This window comes from Portunus trituberculatus, chromosome 30 (genome assembly GCF_017591435.1).
Source record: "Portunus trituberculatus isolate SZX2019 chromosome 30, ASM1759143v1, whole genome shotgun sequence".
NCBI classification, from domain to species: domain Eukaryota; kingdom Metazoa; phylum Arthropoda; class Malacostraca; order Decapoda; family Portunidae; genus Portunus; species Portunus trituberculatus.
Window position 1 is genome coordinate 395,914 of NC_059284.1, and position 7,554 is coordinate 403,467.

A 7,554-nucleotide genomic window follows, 5' to 3' on the forward strand; every position below is an offset into this window, starting at 1 on the left:
TCAGTCGCCCGTTCAAGCTCCTCTTCCCCCCCATCTCCCTTTCCCCCCCACCTCTCTCTCTCTCTCTCTCTCTCTCTCTCTCTCTCTCTCTCTCTCTCTCTCTTCTCTGGATGATCTCTTCAGTCATCTCCCATCACGACCTCTCACCACCTCTTCCTCTCCTCTCCTTCTCTTCTCTTCTCCGTCCATAATGACTTGTCCTCGGTCGTTTACTCTCCTTCAAGACCCTTTTCCTTGCTCCTTATCAACTCTCTCTCTCTCTCTCTCTCTCTCTCTCTCTCTCTCTCTCTCTCTCTCTCTCTCTCTCTCTCTCTCTCGCTTCGTAAAACTAACTCTTAACACTGAAATAAAACATACAACGCCGAGAGAGAGAGAGAGAGAGAGAGAGAGAGAGAGAGAGAGAGAGAGAGAGAGAGAGAGAGAGAGAGAGAGAGAGAGAGAGAGAGACTTTACATGACACCCAGAGAGGGGAAACTAAGGCATGCATGTAAAAACAGCGTTACCGTTACTTCTTTATATTTTAAGAGATAGAGATAAATAGATAGATAGATAGATAGATAGATAGATAGAGAGAGAGAGAGAGAGAGAGAGAGAGAGAGAGAGAGAGAGAGAGAGAGATTGTGAATGGGGTTTGGGAAGGGTTAAAGGGAGACTACAAACCTCTTACCAAGTTGTCCCTTAGCTCGCCACGCCCTTAAATGTACCATAAAGGGGAGGAGTTAAAGGGTGTGTGTGTGTGTGTGTGTGTGTGTGTGTGTGTGTGTGTGTGTGTGTGTGTGTGTGTGTGTGTGTGTGTGTGTGTGTGTGTGTGTGTGTGTGTGTGTGTGTGTGTGTGTGTGTGTGTGTGTGTGTTTTGTCCTCCCCTCCCTCAATACTTCGTTGGTATATAAAGGGAGGTGAGGTGCCGGTGCGTGCGTGCGTATGTGCGTGTAGGGAGTTGCGCGGGGCGTGGTGTGCGCGTGTGCTGGTGTGTGTGTGTGTGCGTGTGTACGTGTGAGAGTGTGTGTGTGTGTGTGCGTGTGTGTGGCCGGGCGGGAGGTAGAGTGGTGCAGTATAGCTCCGGGATCGATACCCGCGCCAGGTCTGTGTGAACGCTCCAGAGACGACCCGCCGAGGGAAGCCACTGCCGCCACATTCCCGCCACGCCTACCGCACCCCACGCCCTGCCGCTACTCGGGAAGGGCGCGGGGAGCCGTGTGTGCGCGGGGGCGTAGTGTCCTACAGTGTGTTAAAGGCAGGAGCCGCTTGTAGCATAGTTGCGTGAGAGTGAGGGAGTGAGGGGACATGATCATGAGGGGACACATATGAGGTAAACACGAGCACCCAAACACTGGCACTCCTCCAGGGCCACGAGCTTGGCACAGGTGACACTGGTGCTGTGTGATGCCAGCCTCTGCCTCACAGCCTCACGTCCGCCCCGCCCCGCCCATGCCTGCTGCTGGCGGGGCCCTCAGTGGTTGCGGCACGCTGGCTTCAACCCGTACTGTGCTGTGTCTCTGTGTCGATGAGGTGCGCTGAGGCGGAGGTGCCGCTCTGTTGTGTCCAGTGGCTGTGTCGTGTGTCCGCTGTGCCGCTGTGTTGCGTGTTGCCTTAAAGTGAAGCAGCGATTCGCTAAGAGTTCCATTTGTGTCGTATATTTACGTGTTCTGTGCCGCACTCGCTGTCCTTGATCAGGTGGTTAGCTCCCCACCGCCTGTGTTGCGTGGATACGGAAACCATCCCAGTAAACACTCATAAAACCATCCCTTGATACTTGCCCATTCATAGAAGACACACAGAATAATGACAAAAAAGACCCCAAAACACGATAATTACCCATAAAAAGCCACACAAAGTTCCCAGTTAAGAAAATACAAAGAAAACAAACAAAAATACCCTAAAAATACAAGAAACACGCAAGCAAACACTCAAACAACAGAAAACACCCACATACACACGCACACATAAAACACCACTAGAAAAAAAAGACGAAAAAATCACTGAACTCCCAAGAAAACACTAGAGAACACTTAAGCACAGACATACACTCCAGCTTGTGTTGTGTCCCTTTAAACCGAAAGAAATCTGTATTCTAACGACTCAGGGAAGAAAAATATAGAGGAGTAGGTTAATGGCGCGCTCATTATCAGAGAGACAGGCACAGAACGACTTCCAGGAGTGCCAAGTGAAGGCTTCCCGAGTGTCCCTAAGAGCCTTGCACGCTTCGCTTCTTCGTCAGGAGGAGAAGGAGGAGGAAGAGGAGGGATGAGAGTTAGAAAGACGAAAAAAAATACATGTTACTTGTACGAAAGTTGATGAAAAGCGAGGAATGAAAAGAAAAGAGGAGAAAGAAGAGCAGGAAGGATGACAAAAATTACGTTACCAGTACAGGAAATTTTGAAGAAGTGAGAAATGAAAGGAAAAAAAGAAGAAAAGAATGGGAGGAGTAGGAGTTAGAGGCGGAAATTAAAATTATGTTATTCCAAGGAAACTTGAGGAAAAATTATGGAAAACTTTGAGAAATAGAGAGGAGAAAAGAAAAAAAAGGTAAGAGGGCAGGATAACATTATTGGAGGAGGAGGAGGAGAAGGAGGAAAAAGAAGAGCAGGAATTAAAGAGACGAAAATAAAATCACATTTGTCGTAAGATAAAGCAAAAAGATGGAGTGAGGAATGAAAATAAAAAGCCAAAAATTGAGTAAAGGCCGCGAAGAAGAAGAAAAGGAAGGAAAGAAGAGAGAACGAAGGATGAAAGGTGAAAAATGGACGAAAGATTATGGAAAAAAAGTGAGAAATGAATAGAAAAGAGGAACGGAGTAAAAGTGATGACGAAAAGAAGGAAAGTAGGGAAGGAAAGAAAGGAAGGAGGACAGTATTATACTATTGGAGTAAATGGAGGAAAGGTTGAGGGAGAGATACCTCACTCTTACCCTTTTCCTCCATCTCTTCACTCCTTACTCCACTTCTCATAAGCTCACTCCATCGCCAAGTAATGTTATTGTTTATTTACCTGTGTGTCTGTACGTTTGTATGTCTGTTTTGTGGTTTTTCTTAATCTCGTGTGAGCGTTTGTTTTGACCGGCACCACGTATCGTCACCAAGGAACACAAAAGAAGAACAACAAACAGCTGATGTTGTTTGTCGTCAGCTGCACTACATTATCTGGTCGAAAGTAAGAGATGTAGAGTTGTAAAGGTGAAGTGTTACTCTCTCTCTCTCTCTCTCTCTCTCTCTCTCTCTCTCTCTCTCTCTCTCTCTCTCTCTCTCTCTCCTTTTCTCCCTCAAATTAACATGCACGTGTGTATCGTATGTACATAGTTTAATATAAACACACATGGTATTTACGTACACACACACACACACACACACACACACACACACACACACACACACACACACACACACACACACACACACACACACACACACACACACACACACACACACACACACACACACACACACACACACACACACACACACACACACACACACACACACACACACACACACACACACACACACACTTTAGCATAACTCTTAATAACTCTGAGGGACCTGACAATCCAGTGGGCCTTTCGTTTTCTTTTCATTTTTGTTGCCTTTGGCCAGTCTCCTCTTGCGTAAAACACAAACACACACACACACACACACACACACACACACACACACACACACACACACACACACACACACACACACACACACACACACACACACACACACACACACACACACACACACACACAGAATGAGGAATTAGAAAAAGAAAGAATACAAACACAGGAAAACAAAAGAAGACACAAATAAGAGTAGGAGGAGAAGGAACAGAACGAGATAGACGTAAGAGAAGATGATCACGTACCTCAGATCATTAAGAAGATCCCACATAACAATGGCTTTCTCTCACTGACCAGCACCGGTGAGGGACAGGTAGGAGTGCATGTGTTTACCTTCGGCCTTGATCAACAGGTAAGACCGTGCTAGTATCAGTACAAGGAGCAGTGTACAGTGGGGACAAGTTGCGCGTGTTTGAGGGGGGAAGTGTGTCTTGATTTAGAGATATGAGTGAAGTACGCTCTCTCTCTCTCTCTCTCTCTCTCTCTCTCTCTCTCTCTCTCTCTCTCTCTCTCTCTCTCTCTCTCGATAAAATCTTCCTCTTCTTTTGATAAAATATACAAATCTCTTGCTTCTAGTTTCCCGTTTTCTTTATGTCTTCTCTTACAAAAACAGTTTACACTTTTTTTTGTTCCTTACAAGCTCTTTTTTAAGTCTTCTCTTTGGCCTTTTATCTGTGTTTCTAGGGTCTTTCTAGGAGTTTACATATCTTTTTATTATTTTTCAGGGCTTTGTTGGTGTTTTTGTGTTTGCGGGTCTTCTCCTGGTGTTATTGGAAGTCTTTTTCCTTGTGTTCCGGGTGTCGTCGGGTTTTTTTTCCGATTTCTCTTGATCTTTCAGGGTCTATTTAATCCTTGTTCGGGTCTTTCTTATGTTCTTTTGGATCTTTTGGATCTTATTAATATAATTTCCAGGTCTTTCTGGGTATTTTCAGGTCTTTGCAATTCGTTTCTGGTGTCATCTATCTCTTTTCAGGTCTTTTCAGGTCTCTTCGGGTTTTTTCATATCTTTTCTGGTCCTCTTTAGTCTTACCTCATCTTTTTCCGGGTGGCATTACGGTGTTTCGTGACGGTTCGGCCAGCAAATGCTACATAGCGAGAGTAGCGGCGAGGGCGTCTAGGTGCTGAAAGGATCTCTTTGTCTTCAGCTGAGAGGCCCGACTTGGCTGAGGGGGAGGAGAGGAGAGAGAGCAGGGAGAGGGAATGAATGAATGGAGGTGTAGGGTGGTAAGAGGCTGAGATGGTGAGGAGGTACTGCCGGGAACACCTTACTGGGAGTGGGAGAAAGGGAGAGGAAGGTGTACGGTAGAGGTGAGGAGGGATTGAACGATGGAATATCTAAGGGAGAGTCTGTAATAATGTTTGGAGTTGTCTAAGGTCTCTGTGTTTGGAGGGAAAGGAGGAGGTAATGGATTTAAGAGTTATATAAGACCGAGTTGTTTGAACGAGAAGGAGGAGTAAGAAGAGGAAGAGGAAGAGAAAAGGCCTGTTTATTTAGCAGTGCGAAAGGAGGATGTAACCTGAAAGACGAAAGGAGACGAAAGACAGGAGAGAGAAAAAAAAACACCATTTATCATAACAATGAAAATACAGAAAGACGCAACAGAGAAACAAGAGACAAAGAAGAGAAGAAAGAGAAGAGAGAAAAAAAAACTTTATCTTTGAAATAATAATGGGGAACAGGAGAAACGATGAGAAGGAACAGAAGAGTGAAAGAATTCTTATCCTAGCAATGAGGAAGAGAAACAAAAAAAACGAAAACAAAAGAGAATGAAAGAAACAAAACTCAATCATAGCAGAGAAAAACAAGAGGAAAAGGAGTGAAATAAAAGCCTTAATTCATTCAACTGTAAAAACAGGGAACTAAAACAAATAAAAAAGTTAAAGAGAGATGAGAGAAAGCAACACACATACACAAACACACACACCACAAAAAAACATAAAATATACACATCCCAGCGAGGCAGTGGCGTAGTGGATAAGGTGGTGAGCGTGGGATCGGGCAGACGTCCACGCGTAGGTTCGAATCCCACCACGTACCGTCCTGAAACTATGCCATTTGTCGAGTGGTTTAAAGTTACCTACATGTCATCATGATACCCAGGTTCTAGATGGTTACACCAAAGATGCGCTTGGGTGGTGATATGGGCCCAAATGTGAGAACCACTATCAATAAAATTGCCTGCGTCACTAATGGGTGGAAGCTGAGCAGTGCTTCCTATACTCTTCAAGTAAAACCTACAGACGCTTTAAGCCACAGCATTAAATAAATAAATAAGTAACTAAAAAAAATACACCCACACAAACTCAACCACACAGATTATTTTCAAGCCACACAGACGATTAACTGGGTTCTCAGGGCTGCTTCTCTTAATGATTTACAAATTTTCTTAATCTGTCTGGAATCGTAAAAAAAAATCAAAAAATTCTTAAAAACCTTTTGAAACGTAGGTAGTCTTCTTTTAGAATGTCTCTCCTGTTGATAATCAAGAAATCTTGTTACTCTCTCACTAGAATAACAAAAACACCTGTAAAAACCTGTGAAACTTCAAGTAAAGCCATTTGAACCTAAGTAGCATGGTTTTTACGACTAACTGATATGTTAGAAATGTAGAAATCGTGTTAGTCTGTCCCTGGAACTATAAAAACACCCTTAAAATCCTATGCTACTTCAACTAGAGCCTATTGAAAGTCACAGAGGTGCGGCGCAAGGTTTCAAAATATGGGTCTTACTTATCCTTCTGCTGAGGACTCTATAGGGAAGACTGAAGCCCAAAGTGTACTGCTGAAGGAACACGAGAGGAGGTTAGCAACAAGAGTAGAGGCGCAGGAGGTCCATTCAAGTGAGGGAAGCCGAGGGAGGAAGGGTATGGTATGGCTTCCTCCCCAACCATGAAGCTAACCAACGCAAGCCAGTCATACAGTCAAGCCCAGTCAAGCCAAGTCAAACCAAGCAAAGTCAGTTTCGTTTCCTCCTTTGTGTTAAAAAGTGAGTCGGTTTATTCCCAGGAACGCGACGTGACTGAGGTGGAGGAGGAGGAGGAGAAGCGGCATTACTCAAGGGCGTTGTGGGACTTCCTCGCACAGATGACGTGTGTGTGTGTGTGTGTGTGTGTGTGTGTGTGTGTGTGTGTGTGTGTGTGTGTGTGTGTGTGTGTGTGTGTGTGTGTGTGTGTGTGTGTGTGTGTGTGTGTGTGTGTGTGTGTGTGTGTGTGTGTGTGTGTATCTTTAAAACTGTGAACTAATTTCTCTCTCTCTCTCTCTCTCTCTCTCTCTCTCTCTCTCTCTCTCTCTCTCTCTCTCTCTCTCTCTCATCTCTCTCTCCCATTTCCTTACCTATAACCTCCATATTTCATCCATCCGTCCACACACTGCTCTCTCTCTCCTCCCTGTCTCCTTTTCCACTAAGAGATTTGAGCACTCCTCTTAACCTCACTCCATAACCCACGTGTCGTTCAGGCTAAATATACTGCAAGAACTATACCCTTGTGTGGATCAGAACAGAAGCAGCTTAGCATGGTCTGCTGGCGAGGTGAAGCCATTAGGAGAACAACACGAAACGGGAGAGGGTCGATCTAGCAGAGGGGCGAAAAATGAGGCTGAAAGTGGGTGGGTCCTGCAACACTAACGCGAGGAGAAAAATTATGCAGTGTTTTTTTTGTGAGGATGATGGAAGTAGAGGGAGAATGAAGTGGTATATAAGAGAGACAATGAATAATTAGGTAGGTACAAGGAAAATGAATTGGATATGGAGATAAAACAGCGAAGGAAGTACTACCTAAAGGGAAAATGAAGTGATATTTGAGAGAAGCAGCGAAAGAAATAATGAATAAATGAAGTAAAAAAAAATAGTACTGAAAATATATCCGAAAAAGCCAGCAAATCTTTTTTACTACCACCACCACCACCACCACCACCACCACCGTCACCACCACCAGCACCACCAATTACATTTAGGG

The 7,554-nt window shown here is 44.6% G+C and overlaps 1 protein-coding gene across 1 annotated transcript in view; it reads left to right on the plus strand.

Annotated features, from left to right (window-relative positions):
- The first annotated feature begins 1,056 nt into the window (after positions 1–1,056).
- LOC123510751 (post-GPI attachment to proteins factor 2-like) overlaps positions 1,057–7,554 on the plus strand; it is a 157,937-nt gene continuing 151,439 nt past the window's right edge. The window contains exon 1 of the mRNA XM_045266102.1: positions 1,057–1,509. The gene's annotated coding sequence lies outside the window, so the exon portion shown is untranslated. The remainder of the gene's footprint in view (positions 1,510–7,554) is intronic.